Source organism: Delphinapterus leucas, chromosome 1 (genome assembly GCF_059928025.1).
Source record: "Delphinapterus leucas isolate spDelLeu-1000000601 "Yukka" chromosome 1, BTC_Dleu_Yukka2, whole genome shotgun sequence".
Taxonomy (NCBI): Eukaryota; Metazoa; Chordata; class Mammalia; order Artiodactyla; family Monodontidae; genus Delphinapterus; species Delphinapterus leucas.
Genome location: NC_143129.1, coordinates 38,740,434 through 38,760,158, shown reverse-complemented (window position 1 = coordinate 38,760,158; position 19,725 = coordinate 38,740,434). Strand labels below are relative to the sequence as shown.

Here is a 19,725-nt window from a genome sequence, read left to right as displayed (position 1 = left end):
TGGGAAAAGTGGTGGGAAGTTAAGATACCTGGGTTGCTGCTGCAGTTGCCGACTCCTAGGATGGAGCTAGGAGGCGGAATGTGGGGACAGAAAAGTGCAGGGAAGGTGAGGCAGTGGGGAGGTGGCTCTCCAATGTGGTGGAATACAGCTACATTTCCAGAGAGTCAGGACCTGCTCACACTTCCCACCCAGGTTGAAATCCCATCTTGGGGGCTCACTGCTTATTTGATCTGCACAGTAAGTGCTTAAAGCAAGAGAAGAAAGGGCACGATTGTCTATGATCCTTTCCACAGGGAGGCAGCTCAGGCTCCCCACCTCCCCACTGCCCTGTCTGGAGACTCTGCCAGGAAGGAGAGGTGTGGCCCTGAGCAGTTTGGGCTCAACAGCCCTGTGATCATCAGGCCCACAGGGGCTGGATCTGGGTCAGACCCTCACCCCTCACAAACTGAGGCTCACAGCCTCGGGTGGCTGGGGGTCCGGGCAAATACGCAACAGGGAGGACCTGTGGGAGTCTTGTGGTAGCGTACCCCTCAGCCAGCCTGGGGGTCTGGGTCGCCTGGGGTGAGTGGCTCCTGGTGGGTAGAGGCAGCATCCTGCCCATCATGGTATAACCCGCAGTCCCCACCTGAGGCTTGGCACAGCCTGGGTGCTCAGTAGGAGTCTGTTTCATCACATTTAAGAGGGTTGAACAAGGAAATTCTCTGTCGATCTCTTTTTTTTTTTTTTTTTTTTTTTTTTTGCGGTACGTGGGTCTCTCACCGTTGTGGCCTCTCCCGTTGCGGAGCACAGGCTCCGGACATGCAGGCTCAGCGGCCATGGCTCACGGGCCCAGCTGCTCCGCGGCATGTGGGATCTTCCCGGACTGGGGCGCGAACCCGCGTCCTCTGCATCGGCAGGCGGACTCTCAACCACTGCGCCACCAGGGAAGCCTTTTTTTTTTTTTAAATTAATTAATTAATTTATGGCTGTGTTGGGTCTTCGTTTCTGTGCGTGGGCTTTCTCTAGTTGTGGCGAGCGGGGGCCACTCTTCATCGCGGTGCGGGGGCCTCTCACTGTCGCGGCCTCTCTTGTTGCGGAGCACAGGCTCCAGACACGCAGGTTCAGTAGTTGTGGTTCACAGGCCTAGTTGCTCCGTGGCATATGTGGGATCTTCCCAGACCAGGGCTCGAACCCGTGTCCCCTGCATTGGCAGACGGATTCTTAACCACTGCGCCACCAGGGAAGCCCCTCGATCTCTTTTTAAAAAATGTTATTACTGTAAAAATATGAAAAGCTAGTACCTTCTCTTGATTCAAAATCCAAAAGGTACGAAAGATTGCACCGGGGAAAAGTCTTCTCCCCCTGCCTGTTTCCCCGTAACCCAGTTTCCTTCAGGACACAACCAGCATACCAGTTTCTTGCGTGCTGCCAGATTTAACTTAATGCACATACCAGCGATAGGTTCAAGCAACTATGCACTTTTATTTTTACTCAGTAGGATATCTTGATGATCACTCCATATTGGTGCATAAGGCTCTCTCTCCCTCTCTGCCCCATATTTGTCTGAGCAGCCCCTCCTGATGGACATTTGGGCTTGTTGCCACCTCCTGACCCATTTTTAAGGTAAGCCGTGCTGGGCTTGGAGTCTCACAAACTTGGGTCCAGTTCTGGCTCTGCCTCCTTTCCATGCTAACTAGGTGGCCTTGGGCTACTCATTTGCCCTCTCTGAGCCTCAGTTTTCTCATCTGTGTGTGGCAGGTATCAACTGCAGTCTACTGACTAAGTAGTTAAATTATTTTACAATTTAAACTTTCTTCTATAATTTAACTTAGTTTCTGAATCTGAGCACTCTTGTCACTGGGACAGTGGAAAACTCCACCTCAGTCCTGGATGTCCCTCCCCTTGGGGTTGTCCAGCTGCTGAGGCAGTTAACGTTTTACCTCCCGTGCCACAGGACACGCCCTTCATCCTGGGAGGCCCCTCTGGCCTGGCAGCCCTCTGACGCTTTCTAAGGCTGTGTACTGAGGACAGAAACCTTCTGCAAAGCTGTCATTTCCTTTCTGCAGACATGCTGGCTCCTGGCACTCTGCCAGGGGCTCAGCGCCCCCCCCCCCCAAGACCCCACATTCTACCCTGGCCTGGCCCCAACCAGGGACCATTTCTTCTCGGGGAATAAGCTTCCTTATCCTCTTTACTTCTGGCCAAGACATTGCATGTATACTCGGAAACCCCCAAGGGCTCTGGTTGTCAACCAAAGGGAGGGGCAAAGACAGGGAGGGGAGAAATGAACCATGTCTGCAGCCACACAGGGAGTGCAGTTGTACTGGGGGACCCTGAAATCCCTTTCTGCTCATTGTTCATGATCCTGTCCAGAGGTTGTCAGTTTGTGAGCCAGCTGCGCGGTCCTGCTACACCATCAGCTGGCACGACCAGACAACGCTGGTCAGGGGGCTGCTTGGTCAGCGTTGCTTCCAGAGCTCCTCAGGTCCTTGAGAAGCCAGGCTCAGGGGAGTGGTAATGGCATTTTGCCTTCCAAGGTGAGGTCCTCCAAGGTTCTGGGATGCCTCTTCCACCCTCCAATTACATCATCCTGGAACTCCAGTCTAACTTAATATTTATGTTGTAAAAATTGCCTTTTGCAAGTCACAACACCTAGATCTAATATCCAAGTTCCAGATATAATTCTGATAAATCACCGATGGCATCCCGCTCCATGCAATGGAATATTGGGTAGTGACACTGCCTTACATAGGCACAGTCACACTGCCGCCATGTGATGATGGCACGTGGACATATGTAGTTAATTATGCCCCATGTTGCAAAGTTCAGGAGGGCAGGAGCAACTCAGGCCGACCTGGGGCCACCACACATGACCTTGGGCGTCCTCACATCCGCATGTGCACCAAGCATCATCTTTAACCTGAATAAAAGTTATAGTAATAGCTAAAGCTCGTTGAAGTCGACCATACCTCAAGCCTTCTTCTCAGCCCTCTACATGAACAACTCTTCAATCCTAGTACACCTCCATGATGCGGTGCTGCTGAAACGCCCACCTGACGGGGGAGGGACGGAGGCACAGATAGTTCCGGTGCCCAAGGTCACACGTCCAGTAATGGTAGAGATAAGACTGGAATCCAGGTTGCTCTGCTTCCAATGTTCTTGTTCATGTATATATCTATGCTGTTGCGATGAATAAAATGCAAGTTCTTTAAAATGATCTAGAGATCATTTTAGAAATCTACGTAGCTGGTGTCCTTAGGTATTTTCTATTAATGCAAGTTTAAGTATCATCACATTTTTTTTTATGTTGAAGAGAAATCCTCACACTCAAAACTGTTGAGAACCACTGATCCAGGCCTCAGTTTCTCATCCCTAAAATACAGATTTACTCTCAACTCCTCTCTTTCTCCCCCCACCCGCAACCGTATGGACTCCCTAAGTTCTGTCAGTTGTATTTCCTTCGTGGCTTTGGCAGCCTCCCCCCTCACCTGCCATGGTACTACACCACTACTGCGGCTCCGGAACGAGTGTCCCTGCCTCACCCCTCCCTCTGGCCTCCACCTTCCACCTGGATCTTCCTAAGGCATGGATCTGACCAGGTCACCTTTCAGTGACTTCCTGTCCCCATAACCATGGTTCTTAGCCTATGGTGCAGGTCAGATTCACCAGAGAGCTCTTAAAAATGTCTGAGCCCCCCCCCACCCCCCGCCTTAGAGATGCTGATTCAAATAGATCTGTATTTTTTTTCTTTTTTGCGGTACACGGGCCTCTCACTGTTGTGGCCTCTCCCATTGTGGAACACAGGCTCCGGACGCGCAGGCTCAGTGGCCATGGCTCACGGGCCCAGCCACTCCGCAGCATGTGGGAGCTTCCCGGACCGGGGCACGAACCTATATCCCCTGTATCGGCAGGTGGACTCTCAACCACTGCGCCACCAGGGAAGTCCTAGATCTGTACTTTTAAAGGCTGCCACCGTGAGAGATTGGGATCCACACCTTTGGCTGAGCTCTGATTCCTCCTTACTTCTCCAGCCCCATTTCTCAAACTCTAGACCCTAACCATGTGACTGTCTCACAGCAACCAGAATCCTCCAGGCTATTTCACATCTCCACATCTTTGCTCTCTGACCCTTCTGTCCTCCAGCTGTTGCATCCTCTAGGATGATCTCCTGACAGCACTTTCCTCTCCAACCCCATGGGTAGCCATAAGCACTCTGTCCATGTGTTCCAGCATCCCCCTAGTGTGTGTCCAGCCCAGTACCTGTGCCACTTCCCTGCCCTCCTCTGTTCTCCTCTCTGCCTGCTCTACAAACTCCCCAGTGGCCTGTGTCAAATCTGATTCTTACTTGGAGCCCTGGGACCTGGCACAGTTCTGACACACAGTAGGTGTCAGTACCCTGCACCCTGGCCTCAGTGTAATCTGCCAGCCAGTCCAGAAGCACTAGAATACTTTCTCCTCCTTTGTGTTTGCCCGAGCCATTGCAAAATCCTCCTGTGTGTGTTTTTCTGCAGCCTTCTCACTTTCTAATCTATTTTTCATGACCCACAAGTGTGTTATTTCCCAAAACACAAACTTGATCATGCGATTCCCTTGCTTAAAATTCCGTAGTGAGTCTCAGTGTTTTACAGAACAAAATTCAAATGCCTTAGCATGACACGAGGCCCTGCAGTCTGACCTGGTTTTCCTGCCATTCTCATTTCCTTCTATAATTCCTACAGAACTTGAGAGCCAGATTCACGGGGTCATGTATCCCAGGTTTTCATGTCTCTGAGCTTTTGCCCAATCTAGGTTCAGATGTCCTTCTTTCCTTATTCGTAATTTGGGGAACTCCTATTCACCCTGCAGGACCCAAATCAAATATTATCTCCTGTGTGAAGCTCTCCCTGATTTCCACAGGCAGAGTGAGCTTGCTCTTGTCCGTGCTCCCCTGGGCCACAGCTCTCTTACTGCACTTACCGCACGGTGCAGTTACTGCTTGTACCTCCTTTGTATGATCGGAGGGTCTCCAAGGTAGAAACCCAGCTCCTGGCAAAGGACCTGGCAGAGGAATAGTAACGGTCAGAATAGCTAACATTTCCAAGAGCCTACTATGTACCATGCATCTACTTTACAGTGCATTAGCTCATTTAATCCTCATAACAACCACAGGACTAGGTACTATTATTATTATCCCCATTTTACAGAGTGTTATACAGTCTCTAAGTGTCAGACCCAGGCAGCCTGGCTCCAGGGTCCATGCTACACTATACTGATAATGCTTGCTGAACGAATGGTAATCCACAGTGAGTTATGTGTGTGTGGGAGTGGGGGGGGCGGTGTTAGTTAATAAAACATGATATGACCCGACTCCTACCCACACTACTCCCGGTGTCAGGCTGCACTGGAACCCTGGTCTCCCGAGACCTGGTCTGTGGCTTTTACTGAGATAACAGAGCTGTCATCTCTTTTCCGGGAGCTGACACAGTGCTCGCCCGCTCCTCTCATTATCCCCATGAGCCTCAGCCTCCTTTCTTTTTATTTCTCTTGTGTTGTGCTCTGCGTGCCCAGTCTGGAAAAATGACTGGTTGGCCTGCAGCTCAGGGAACGGTGCCCCACCTCCCTCTTGCCTCCCGGCCCTCCTCCGCCTACCTCCTGTGCACACCCCTGGCCTCACTCGGAGCCAGGTCACAGGGCTCAGGGGCTGAGCCACGTGGCTGCCCACCCTTAGCTCCCTCCTGATTCCGGCCCCACCAGAGGGAAAGGATCCAGGCAGAGGCAAAGACGGAAGCCAATGTTCTCAGCTCCAGTTTTCTCCTTTCTCAGCCTGCCGCGTTCAGAAGTGCTACTGTAGGATGTCACAGCACTGTACACATGCACTCCCACCCACTGCCTGAGACTTCTGTTGCCTCCAGGGGCTCTCCCTGGGTAGGCTGAAGCAGAGGGAGAGAGAGAACGCCCTTTGGTAGCTGTCTGTGGGCCCCAGCTTGGTTCTCCAGAGTGGAGCCACCATCCTGCCCTGGAAATTGTGTCAAAGCACCCTTCCGGAAGGGAGGGCGGCCCACCGGAGCAGATTCCTGGAACCCCTCTGTTCCTACATTCACCCTGCCTTCTGTTCACACTTGCGTGCCTGTGGTTTGTTCCTGGATCTCCTTTCTCTTTTCTTCACATGGTGTGGTTCTGCCCCTGACAGAGGCTGCGTCTCCCCATCAGCCTGGCATTGGCATTTCCCAAGAGCAGTGTGAGAAGGGATTCTCCCAGCTGATGGTGTGGGAAAGAGGAGCCATGACTGGCTTCATCCTTGTTCTCCCTCCCCAGTCCGTGTCCAGGGAGGGTAGCAGGGGAGCTTAGGGCTTATTTGAAGTGTTCCATTGACTCTCAGGCTAAAATGGGCAATACACACACAGACAGGACAATCGGGGCAACAAGACCCATAACGACTGTCTGAACCCAAAGATTCACAGTAAAGGATAAATACTTTTTAATTTTTATTTTATTTTATTTTTTGATAAATACTTTTTATGGCCGTAGCTCATGAAACAGCATCATGGAAGAATCCCGAGCTTTGTTATAAAGTGTCCTTGCCAAGAGACACTGTGTTTCCTTTGTAGTGTTTACACTGGCCTTGGCGGCCATAGACAGAGGATTTAGCCAAGGGAGCTCTGGGCCTAGGCCTGCAAGCTGGAAAGAAATTTACTGGGCACAAATGATGCCCCTTCTTTCCAGTCACCTCTTGGCAGTGAGCTGATGGGGCCACTCCAGCCAGGTCTTAGAAGTCCACCGTAGATGCTCTTTCTTGGGAGGCACTCTGGGGGTGGCACTAGGGGCTGTGCAGCAAGACCCCAGAGACTCTGAACCATGGCCTTTTGATGCCCCTCCCCCCATGTGGCCCTGGAAGCTGCCCCTCGCTGCTTTTGGGGACTGAAGACCTGCTGTCCCACCCCATAAGGCTGTTCTGAGGACAGAGCAGGGTGTTCAGGCTGGAAACAGTGATGTTAATGGTGGAGCATCCCATCTTGGCCTACCCCAGGTGTGGGGAATTTTCAGTCCCAGTTGAGCCAAGCCACAGAATGAAGGCAAAAAGGCAAAACATGTTTTGGAAGGTGGCTGGCAGCCCCGACTGTCTGCTCCATGGGCCAGGGCTCAATGAGAGGCTCTGGAGTTAGCAAAGTGGTGTGGTGAGCTGGGAGGAGGCAGTCTGGGATAGTGGTGGCTCTGCTTTCACTAGATACCCCCAGAAATGAAGGCTTTCCACCCCACCTTTCCTTCATACACCGAGCCTTCATTAGCCTAGCACTTTAAGCTTAAATGGCCTTGTGAGGAAGTTCTTCCTTCAGTCTACCTTGCCTCTCTCATGCTGGAATTCAGGTTCCCTTTTTTTTTTTTTTTTTTTGCGGTACACGGGCCTCTCACTACTGTGGCCTCTCCCGCTGCGGCGCACAGGCTCCAGACGCGCAGGCTCAGCGGCCATGGCTCACGGGCCCAGCCCCTCCGCGGCATGTGGGATCTTCCCGGTCCAGGGCATGAATCCGTGTCCCCTGCATCGGCAGGCGGACTCTCAACCACTGCGCCACCAGGGAAGCCCCCTTTTTTATATTCAGATCCTTCTTGGAGGACGGAGAAGCCCCCTCCCGCCTTAAGTGGAACGTGGATTTGAAAGAGAGCCTTGGGTTCTGGAGACAGGTGCTGGGTAAACCGCGGCGTCGTCATTAGGGCTATTATATCATGAACATTACTCGTCTGTCTGCTCCTTCTGAATGCAGTAGCTCTCTGGGCAGGCAGGCAGCCACCCTCCTTCCCGTTTGTTCTGGGGAGCGGAAGAAAGAGGGGAGATGGGGAGGTGTGGTGAGGAGGGGGCAGAAGGAGGAAGTCAAGGAGGGGCTCAGAGGGGAGCCAGCTATGCTCTGACCGCTGCGGCCTCTCCCGCCGCGGAGCACAGGCTCCGGACACGCAGGCCCAGTGGCCATGGCTCACAGGCCCAGCCGCCCCGCGGCACGTGGGATCCTCCCGGACCGGGGCGCGAACCGGCGTCCCCTGCATCGGTAGGCGGACCCTCAACCACTGCGCCACCAGGGAAGCCCTATGCTCTTCTTATAATGTGGCTCCGCCCTTAGACTACATGTTCCCCCAGAAAGAGGCTGTGTCACCCCATCAGACTGGCATTTATGAACCTGATTTATGATGGTCACCACCCGTGGAGGTACAAGGGTGTGATATGGGCCATTTGGTCCGTGAGGCTGTCACACTGATTCCTGTGGTCAGGAGACCCTACTCCTCCCTCCCACTCTTCTCTCCCCCTCCTTTCTCCTCTGGTCCTCTCTCCCCTTCACCCATCCCTCCATTTCCTCTTCAGGCTGCTCACTTCATTCTCCCATCCTGCTCCCAGCTTCTTCCTCTCTCCCCCAGCCTTGGGCTCCTCTTGTGGCTGAGCTCAGGGAGGGGCTATGAAATTCATTAGCCGTCACATTGACGTGGGATTAAATCATCCTGGCCGCTCCGCTCCGCTCCGGCAGCACTCTCCTCTCCACCAGGCCCTCACTGAGCCCCAGGCGCCTCCGAGCCCTGCAGCTCCGCCAGGACTCTCCCAACCCTTCAGTGCAGCTCCAGGCTGCCTCCACTCCACCCGGTCCCTGTGACCCAGAGCTGGGTCCCTTCCCTCAACCCAAGTCCCTGGTGGGTTGGGGCGGAGGTGGCTCCAGGTCACTCCCTTTTCAGCCTCCCTCTTGCAAGCTTCACCCTCACCCTCCCGGCCCCAGTCCTGGCTTCTAAGCCCAGCGTTGGGCCCCTTCTCCTGCTCCCCCCGCCCCAGCCCATCTCTGGTGCCCCTGCTGCCTCCCTATCAGTGCTCGTGTGCCTGTCATCTTCCTCCACTGCCTTGTCCCTCTCTCCTCATCTCAGGCCCCTTGCCTGATACCTTCTGCTCTCACAAAGGTCTCAGAACTGCCCTCAGAGAATTATTTAAGTTATTCCAGCTTCCCCTTGAGATGAAATGCTCTATGAAGTCTTACAGCGTATCCCAGCACCCTGCCCAGGCCTGGCATTCATCCCACAAATGCTTATTGAGCACCAACTATGCGGTTGGCACTATATTAGTCTCTGAGAACACAGCTGTGAACAAAACAGACATGGTCCCTGCCCTCCTGCAGAGCTCAGTCTAACAGGAGACACAGAAAATAACCTCAAAAAAATCACATCGTGTAACCCAAATATATATAACTTTTGTTTGTCAATCATACCTCAATAGAGCTGGAAAAAAAATAAACAAACACATAAATAAATCTAAGTATATCATAAATGGTGGTTGTACTATGAAGGGGAGAAAAATATACAGAGTAGGCCCCTTATACATATTTATGTAATGCATGAATGATGCATTAACTCCAATTTTTTTTTCCCCTTTTCTTGGCCCTACTTGCTTCCATGAATGAAGGCTGATCTGGTCTATACCACCTAAAAATATCCTTAATTATATCCTAAATTAATCTTTCACTTTTTCCCCTTGTTTTTGTCTTATCATATTAATAATAATAATAATTTTCACACATTAAATGGCTACTATGTGCCGGGCAATATGTTAAGAACCTTCATGTATTGCCTCATTGTCATTTTTATCCCCACTTTAAATACAAAAAAAACTGAGACTCAGATTAAATAACCTGTCAAAAGCCACACAGCTACCAGCCATAGATCTGTGTCTTACACTTCTTCATTGCCCCATAGGCAGGGGTACACAAGATCCCACAAAAGGAGTTGGGTAACCAAGCTGGTGGGGAAGAACGGACCTGGAAGCGTAACTCTGCTTCCGGGCCCCTGCTGAATCCAGCAAGAGTGGGGTTGGCACCGTTCCTGCCCCTTGGAGGGCTCCAGGCCTGGTGCTCTCACACATCTCTCTGTACCTGTTAGGAATGGAAATCAGCCACCACCCTGCAAGAGCTGGTTGTTCAGCCTTTACTAGCACACCACTGGGCTTACCCACAAAATATGTCCAGAATCTGATCGCTTCTCACTACCCTGCCAGCCAGCACTGTGACCCCAGCCACCACGATCTCCTTACCCAGATTATCACACTGGTGTTTTAAAAGCTCTTTCTGCTTCATTCCTTGCTTCTCTTCAACTGATCCTCAACACTGCAGCAAGAATGACCCTGTCACTCCAATGGCTTCCAGTCTCACTCCAAGTGAGACCCAAAGCCCTAGGTACTTTGGCTTTCTCCTCCTCACTCCTCTTACCTGTTACCTCTCTCACCTCTAATACTACTATCCACACCTCTCCCGGCCACTCTTGCCCCCTTCCTGTTTCTCAGCCACTCTGATACTCTCCTTGGGCCTCAGGGCCTTTGTACGTGTTATTCTCTCTTTCTGCCTGTTCTCCCTGCAGATATCTACATAACTCCCTCACCCCTCAACTTCAAGTCTTTATCACATTTCATCTTCTCAGTGGATGTCTCTGCCCACCCTGTCTGAAATTGAAATACCTGCACAAAACTTCGTAAGTCCCTTTTCTGCTTTCTTCTTCCCCTTAGCAGTTGTTATTAACACATTATAAATTATACAAATTTATCTTTATCATATGTCTCCCAATTAGAATATAACTCCATGATTTTGGTGTTTTTTTCTGTTTTTGTTGAGATACATCCTGTACCACTAAAACTAAGTCTGACATACAGGCATTCAGTAAATAATTCCTCACTCACTGGTTTGTGTTGACTTACATGGGTATGATCTGCTGGGGCATTTGAACATTTTAATTCGATTGAGGAGGATAGGGCTTATCCCAGCCTTACTGGCATCTTAAAGGCAGTGTGCTGGCCCAAGTCTGCAAATTGGCAGCCTGAGTCGAATCCAGCCCAAGAATGTGTTTTGTTTAGCCCACTAGACTTTTTAAAAAATAATTAATTAATTTATTTGTTTTTGGCTACATTGGGTCTTTGTTGCTGCTCGCAGGCTTTCTCTAGTTGTGGCGAGTGGGGGCTACTCTTTGTTGTGGGCTTCTCATTGTGGTGGCTTCTTCTCTTGTTGTGGAGCATAGGCTCTAGAGCGCAGGCTCAGTAGTTGTTGTGCACGGGCTTAGTTGCTCCGCGGCATGTGGGATCTTCCTGGACCAGGGCTCGAACCCATGTCCCCTGCATTGGTAGGTGGATTCTTAACCACTGCGCCAGCAGAGAAGCCCACTAGACATTTTAAACTAAATAAGATTAGTTGCCAACATAAAAAAATGGGAAATTTCACATTTTAAAAATCCAGATTTCCAGCTTCTCCGGAAAAAACCAAAGATCCTGTAATCCTGAGGCTGCATTCCCGCCTGGCAACGATCAGAAGGCACTGAGCAGAGCCTGCTCTCCAGTCTCTACGCCGCTCCCCACCAGCGTCACCTGCTCACATATGCGTCTGGAACCTGCCTGGTCTCCTGGATTAGGTTTGTGTCTGTTCAACGGTGAGGTTAGTAGCAAGACCCCTAAATTGGAGACAGGAGCTCTGAGTTTCAGTTCTTCACTTGTAAATGGAGATAATAACAATATCTACCTGAGAGGACAGCTATGAGACTTAGTGAGGCAACATCTGTGTTGAAGAGACTGGGTGAGCTGCAAAGCCCAGGACACCCTGAAGGGATCAGCATTCACGCTACAGCTGATAGGTCTCTGTCCAGGTCTCTCCTGTCTGAGGATCCCACCCAAAGCTTCTATGCAACATCATTCTGCCTTTCAGATAGCATCTGGCTCCCATGCAGAGCAAGGTCCTCAACCTACTCTCTGTCCTCAGCCTGTCCAAGGACACCTACCCAGCCACCTTCCTTGCACAGCAGCTCTACCAACCTGCCTCAGGGGCAGAGTCCTGTGTTCTAGGACATCCCCCTCTGACAGGCTCCACTGCACTGGGCCCTGGGCAGCTGCGTCAGCAAAGCCTGGCAGGATGACACCAGGAGATAATCTATAGGATCCTGTGTAGGTTGGGTCCTGGGAGAGCCAAATGAGGACCGTGGTTCCTGCCTGCTCACAGCACCCACCAGCACTGTCAGCTGAGCCCAGAGTGGTTCGTGAATGTCTCTCTGCCCATGATCAGAAAGGTAGGAGTGTGGCGGGCGAGGGGGACACCATTCCCCCAGCCCACAGTGGGTTTGGGGTGGAAAAGCCAACTGTTATTGGGAAGCTTCAAGAATGTGTGGGAAGGCCACAGGAATGCCAGGGGAGGGGAAGTTGGAGGGACGGTAGGGATGCCAGAGTTGAGGGCTTTTTTATGCCATGTCTGTGGACATCAGAATCCTGGCTTTGAGTAACCATGTGCTCATGTATTAGCTGTGTTGTCGGAGGCAAGTAACATAACTTCTCTGAGACTGGTCTCCTCTTCTGTGAAGAGGAGAGATCTTTACCTACTTTCTAGTGTTGTGAGAATCACAAGAGGTCATGGGAGAATCACATCAATTTAATTAATGAGAGGATCACATTATGAGCTCCTGCTTGGCAGACAGTGTCCTAAGTGCTTTACATTAACTCATCCACTCCTCACACCAGCCCTATGACCAGGTGCTATTTTTATACCCATTTTAGGGATGAGGAAACTGAGGTACAGCAAGGTTAAGGACATTGCCTGTGAATTTACAGCTAATAAGTTGCAAAGCTGGAATTTGAACCCAAGGGATCTAGGTCTAGAATTCAAGACCATTTTAAACTCTTGTTGTGTTACATCTCTAAAAAACTGTGCTGGGACAACTCTAAAATCTACGTTAAAATGTAAGGGCAAATTGTTCACTCAAATAACTGGATGTTATTTTACTGGAAGGGTTTTAATTTTTTAAGACTTGTTGGTAAGCAGAATAGTCAAGCTGTTTACTCTTGAGCTCCCAGTGGGGTGCTAGCTCCTATGGGAGGTCTGTGATGTCTGAGGGGCTCATGCCTCCCTGGGGAAACTGGGACTAGCAGCCTGGGAAGAGAGAAGTGTTATGAGGGAAAGCCCTGGGGTTGAGTTGGGAGTGGATGCCTGAGAGAGGACACAGTGTGCAATTTCTGGGAAGGCTTCTGGAGGGTTAGGGTTAAGGTGGTCCCTGAAGAGCAGGACCTTGAAAAACGGGATGAGAACAGGGTTGGGTCGCCCCAGTGCCATGGTTGTGGTGTGACTGAGGTCCTGCCAGCCACCCTTCTGCGTTGTTTTCTGAATCCTACTTGCCCTTTCTGGCTGGGAGTGGTCCTCCCATCACTTCCGTGGTAAGGAGCAGAATTCTGTGATCTCAAAGGCCTTGTTCAGCTTGCAGGTGGCTGTGAATGGACACAGAGGCCTGCCTCTGATTTAAACTTCATGATTTAAACTATACTCCCAAGGGAGCAAATGGCAGCTAGAGACTGGGCCTTGGGGCTAACGGCCATGAAAAGGAGGAGGCAGGAGACAGGAATGCTGCCCTCCCTCCCCTGATGGCCGTCTTAGTCTGCCCTGTGCCAAGCCCCTCATGTTTGGGAAGAGGCAGACTCAGCCTGGGCTGTGTTGGGGCTTCTTGGGTGAGTTTTTGGCAGCCCTGGTCTGGTTCTACCACCACCCGAGTAGTTCTCTTTTCCAGAAAATCATCACATCTCTTCCCGGATTCTCTCTTTCTCCCCTCCCGGACATGATCAGAACAGAGTGAGACATTTCTTGCCCCTGTAAAAAGTCATGTTTATGAAATAAATCATATTCAGATTTCTCTAAACCAATCAGCTTTCTAGAAAGTATGATTCACTTGTTCACTCATTCACAAATATTTCTTCATCTCTAAAGGGGATCAATGATGTAACTCATGGGAAAATTGTAGGTGCTGAATGGCAGTACATGGAAATCCCTAGAATGGTACCTGGCACCCAGTAGGCCAGTGTTGAGATTGGCTCATTCTACTGTGCACTGTCACTGTTCTAAGTGCCACGGGGATTGGGGAAGTGGCTGAGACAAGATCCCTGCTCTCAAGGATTTCATAGTCTGGTGCATCCAAGTAATATGGACCCAAAAAAGGCCCTACAACTGTGGCTTAGCATGCAGCGTGTGCCTCAGAGTCCCCTGGGGGCCTCTCTCCTTCACAGTTTTGATTCACTGGGGAGTAAGCAAGGCTGGAGCATCTGCATTTTATTAAAAGATGCGCAGGAGATTCTGAGGCACACGCAGGGTGCAAGAGGCTGTCCTACAGTATGATGGATGCCATATGGAGGTGGGGCACTAGGGACGGGCTGATCAGCTCTGCCTGGGTCAGGCAAGGGAGGCTTCCCAGAGGAGGTGCTGCCTGAAGGTTGCAGACAAAGAGGGTGGGAACACACTTCAGTAGAAGAACCAGCATACGTTAAACTGATGGCATTTTCCAGGAACTCCAAGAGTCAGTCACTGCCCGCGAGCATAGGTTCAGGAGATGTGGGGCTTGGGGCTCAAAGCGGGACTGCCAAGAGATGAAGCCAGAGAAACAGACGGGGGCTTGACTCTCTAGTTCAGGGGTCACAGTCAGGTTCTGAAAAACCTGCCATCTCTTATTGCAGGAAGAAAACACATGTACACACAAAATCTTGCATAAAATTTCAAGAGGTTCATAGACACACCCTTTCCCCCCCACCCATCCGTCCTCTGACATACATGGACCAAAAACCACTGTCAAATGTGACGCATCAGAATATGGAACACAAAGGAGCCTCAGGTTTATGGAAGAAATTAAGGAGTCCACTTCTGGAGAACTTGAATTTGAGTTGTTTCAAATTTGACCTCCAAGTGGAAGGTGGGTGCTTAGGCAGATGGGTGGTTAGGGGTGGGGTTTAGTGAGAAGCGTAGGCTGGACACAGAGACTGGGTCATCTGCAGATAGGTGGTAGCTGAAGTCATGGGAGTGGCTGGGATGACCCTGGGGCGGTGTGGGGGGAGAGAAAAGCAGGGGGGGGGCTTGGGTGTGACTCTTATACACATGACACTTACCTTTATTACTCTAAGAACATATTAGGTAAACCAAGCCCTGATTATAAGCTATTTACATACTAGGAAATGCTAGTATAGGATGCTATACTTGGGGGGAAGGGACAAGAAGAGAACAAGATGAGTGGGGTGTGAGAGATGTAGTTGTCACTACTCCAAGTGCAGGCATGAGCTGCTTGGGAGATCATTTTGGAAAGAGTCCTTGAAGCAGATAGGATCCCACAGTTCTCTGGATGACGGGCGGGCTGCCCTGCTAGGCTTGGGGAACCAGGGAACACATGCACTGTCCTTTGGGAGTGGGAGGTGCTCAGGGACACTCCCCAATTCTTTGGAAGGGTTTCTTAGCAGTGTCTTATTCCAATCCAGACGGCACAAGGGGACTCTCGACACCTCCACTTGGCCATGATGCATTCCACCTGCAGAAGAAAGTGAGGCAGACCTCAGGGTCCTCCCACCCTCTCCCATCTTTAATGTATCTATATGGAAAGCCCTCCCGAAGGATGCAATTTAAAACAAACTTAGCTACAGATTTAACAATGAGTCTCCTTTTAAAGAATAAAATTACTCAAACTGGGGACTGTCATAGGAAATACTGGACATATGGTCAACATATTAAAGAGCTGTGAGTCTTTATGCTGAGCAGGAAAACTTTCAGAACTATTAACATGTCTCCCCCTGACCCCCCTTGTTTCCATCTCCTCTTTGCCCTTCCTCTCCAAAGCTAGGGCTTTTAATTACCTCGGGCAGTGTTGTATCAGCAGAGCAAAAATCACCCTCTGCCCAGTTTTGTCCCCTTGACTAGAATGTAGATTAGATACAAGACTTGGGAGAGAAATATATTAATAATATTATATATTTTTATGTAAGAAATATAAGACTCTCCTCACCCTGCTCAGCGGGACAGCTCCTAAAATTCAGAAGTATGGGGTTGGGGGAGGGGGACAAGAGAGCACAGACATTGATAAGTTTTGGAAAAGCTGACCCTGCACACATTTCTTCACTCAATGACCCCAGAGAGGGGAAAATACCAGGGAGATAAGAGGAATCCAAGAACAGGGGGTATGGGCCTCATCGAGTGGGACAGCTCCAGGCAGCAACAAGCGTGTAGAGAAATGCTGCCTGGACCGCCTAGGGAGGTAAAGGCCTTACAGAAGCTTCTGTTTCTTCCAGCACATGGTTGGAGCTCCAGAATCATTGGAGAGTGGCAGAGAACAACGGAGAGAGCCATCAGCCTGAAGGGACCATGGGGCAGAGCAAAGGACATCTACTCACTATCCGAGGGTCCCATCCACCAAGACCAGGTAGGGTGGCTGAGGTCTCGGAGGAGGTTTCTTCTGCAAACAGGCCATGTTGAGAATCAGATCCAGGCACATTAGACACCACCCTGGGGAAGGGAGGTGGTTCTTGAAGATTCTGCCAACCCAACTGAATAAAAAGTCAAAACAGAAATGAAAGGAAATGAGTCACACTTCTCATACACATGAGTTTGTGAATAATGATTCATAAAATTTAAATCATATTTATGTAAAGATTACACAAATTACATTTTAAAAACTGGGGCTTTCTGAGAAAATATAAGACAGGTGGTCACTGTACTACAAATCTAAATCTCTAGTACCTTTTAGAAGAAGAAGAAAAAATTATTCCAACCCCACTCCCTTAAAAAATAAATAAATAAAAGGGAGAAAGAGGATCATTGTAGTGTTAGCAGTAATTTTCCAAACATTTCACCAAAAAAAAAAACAAACAAAAAAAACCAAACGAAACTCCTGAATCTAGTCATTCATTCATCTCAGGCAAATATGGAAGAACTAGAAGTATTAGCCACGAAGAGTGAAGTTACCAGGACAGGGCTGAGGATGGAAAATGTTTTGCAATTTCATAGCTGTCGCCACCTTGGGTGGTGAAATGGGTCATGAACACAGTGTGCCTTGGTGCCTGCTGCTCAGGGGAGCCCAGAGGAGGCTCCAGACACAGGCTTCGTTGACCTTTATGTGTTTAACGCCCTAGCAGCCTTGATGTCTGGGACAGCTGCCTCACCCGCTCCTCTGAAGGGCGGCCTGGCGAGTCCTGTACCCACCCCTCCCCCAACACTTTGTGAGGTGGAGCCATGGAACCTCCTGCCTTCAGCGGCTTCCCACTGGGATGAGCTGCAGCCATGGACTTGGAAAATGTTCTTGCTGAGGAAGAGGGGGCCCTCTGACTGCCTGCTCACTGTCTTGACCTCTTGGAAGGAAGAATATGGCTTAGGCTGGCTGCAGAAGGAGGGATTTACATTAAACATCGGGGAGCATTTCCACATCATCTGGACCAAAAAATACTGGCTCATGTCCCAAGGGAAACTGGGGATTTACCTATTTGTCGGGAGTCAGGTCAGAGTGCCTGCAAGCAGGAGGTGACTCAGTTAATACCATCATTCAGTTCTGCATTTTTTCAAGTGTCTTCCACTTTCAAATACACTCACAGATATGGACATGGGCATATAGTTTTATTCTCCCGGTTCTCTAAATGGTGCTCAGTCCTCCAAAGCCAGCTCTCTCTAAGCCTTCCCTTGAGAAATTTTCTCCTACCCTGTGGAGTATGAGACTGAGGCTGGAAGGCTTGTCACTAAAGCAGAGAAATGAACAGAACAGAGAGGATGACAGCCTACCCCAAGCCCCAGGGTCTCTTGTCAAATTCAGGCATATTTCTGAACTCATTAGCCCACCCCTCTGACCTTACCCACAGTGGAAATGGAGAACAGAAATGCCTTGGGTCGAGGTCCTTCGTGCCTATCTCCCCATCTCCCCAGATTCTTGTCTTCTAGATAAAGAACCAGGGAAGAAGTCAGTTGTCTAATGACTTATTCAGAGCTAACCAAGCAATGAGAGTCTAAATAACAATTGCTACAGCACTTATTATATGTCCTTGATGTGGTCTGTCTTATTTAATTCCTCAAATAGCCCTATGAGGTAAGGAAAATAATTCACTCCATTCTTCAGAAAAGGAAGCCAAGGCTTACAGAGGATAAGTAACTGACCTGCATAGCTGTTAAGAGGCAAGCTGGGATTTAAACCCAGGTCTATCTGACTCCAGAGCCCACAGCCTTAACTCCTAGACTCTGCCATTTCCTAGAGGAATGCAGAGTGACGCATAACATATATATATGGGAAATAGCTGGGAAATAGCTAGACTAGTGCATGAAAAGAGGGGAGGTGGAAAACCTATTTTTAGATTATAGATAGCATCTTTTGGGAAAGGTTGGAAATTTCATTGTTGAAAATGGTGAAGCTGTTCCTACATTTGGCAAATATAGACATGGAGGTCCTGGCTGTAAAGAGCTTGTAGAAAAGGGAAGTTGGAGTAAATGAGTTGGAAGGTTTGGAATGCACCAACGCTTCCTCTGAGTAAAGGCAGGAGCTTGTTCCCTTCTCCCTTGTCCCAGTCCAGCTCCAATTCTAGGCCCTCTAATTCCCAGACCTTCTGTTGAACAATACTCCCCACCCTGTCCAACCCCAGCAAACTCTAGGCCTAACCCACTGGCTGCCAGGAAAATGGCAGGCTGGGGCAGAGCCTGGGATGACAGCTCCAAGGGAAGCAGTCAGTGCCGCCCTGTCTCCAGAAGCCAATGGAAAGAATGACATAGACAGTAGGAGAGCCAAGCTGTTACTCGGGTGGGAAGCTGGACTCTCTGTCCAGTTAATCAGTGGGCACTTGTCCAAAGATTTGATCTGGGACACCCCTGCAGGGTCTGAAGGGACTGGAGGAGAGGGCGTCCGTAGACATTTTGTTAAAAATTGAGCCAGGTAGCCAGCTGCCTAGGAGACAGGCCTGCCTTAAGACAGGGGCTGGCCGCTAGGCTCCTAGAGCGTGTTTTGAGAGACCTGAGAGGAGGTAAGTTTTCTTGTTACAAGCCTTGAAAGTTCCAGAACATCACTTCTGCCACATTCTATTGGTCAAGCAAGCCACTAAGGCCAACCCAGGTCTCAAAAGGAGGAGTAGTCAAGGTCTGTGGCCATCTTTAATATACCACGTGTCCTCATTTGCCAGAAGAGTAGGTGAGGCTCATAGTGTGGCACCTGACTGCTTCTAGGGCATATAGCTGTTAGACACTCTATTAGTTTCCTAGTGCTGCTGTAACAAATTACCATAAGCATAGTGGCTTAAAACAACTAATTTATTCTCTTATATTTCTGGAGGCCGGAAGGCTGAAATGTGTCTTATAGGTGAAAATCAAGGTTTCAACAGAATGGTGTTTCTTCTGGGGGCTCTAGGGGAGAATTTTTTCCTTGCCTTTTGCAGCTTCTAGAGGCTGCCTGCGTTCCTTGGCTGTGGCTCCGACCTCCACAGCGGGAACACACACTCAACCTCTGCTGTCATCACACCTTCTCCCTGACTTTGACCATCTTGCCTCCCTCTCATAAGCACCTTTGTGATTAAGTTGGGCCCACCCAGATAACGAAAGATGATCTCTCCATCTCAAGATCCTTAACTTAATTCCATCTGCAAGGTCCCGTTTTCCATGTAAGGTAACATATTCACAGGCTCTGAGAATTGGGATGTGGACATCGGGGGGCCATTAATTCTGTCTACAACAGATACTGAGCCTGACCTAGAACACAGGCTCCCAGCTCATGAGGTGCTTTCTGTGATAGTAGGAGAGGGCTATGTCAGTTACTTATTGCCTCAAAAATGCAGCATAACTGACCAACCCCAAAACTCAGGCCTTCAAACTAGACGTGTTCATTTAGCTCACAAGCTTGTGGGGTTCTGAGTGGTTCTCATCTTCCCTGGCCCTGCTAACATGTTCGTAGGTCAGCCCTCCTCGGCTGGGACAGCTGAGACAAATCGGTTCCTTTCTGCATGTCTCGTATCCTCTGTGGGCT

General features: G+C 49.8%; 1 long non-coding RNA gene across 1 annotated transcript in view; it reads right to left on the bottom strand.

Moving 5' to 3' along the window:
- Window positions 1–11,846: 11,846 nt before the first annotated feature.
- The window catches only part of LOC111184801 (uncharacterized), a 95,077-nt gene continuing 87,198 nt past the window's right edge, over window positions 11,847–19,725 (bottom strand). The window contains exons 5-6 of the long non-coding RNA XR_002647406.3: window positions 16,133–16,285; window positions 11,847–15,276 (exon numbers count right to left, since the gene is read on the bottom strand). This is a non-coding gene — a long non-coding RNA (uncharacterized LOC111184801). The remainder of the gene's footprint in view (window positions 15,277–16,132; window positions 16,286–19,725) is intronic.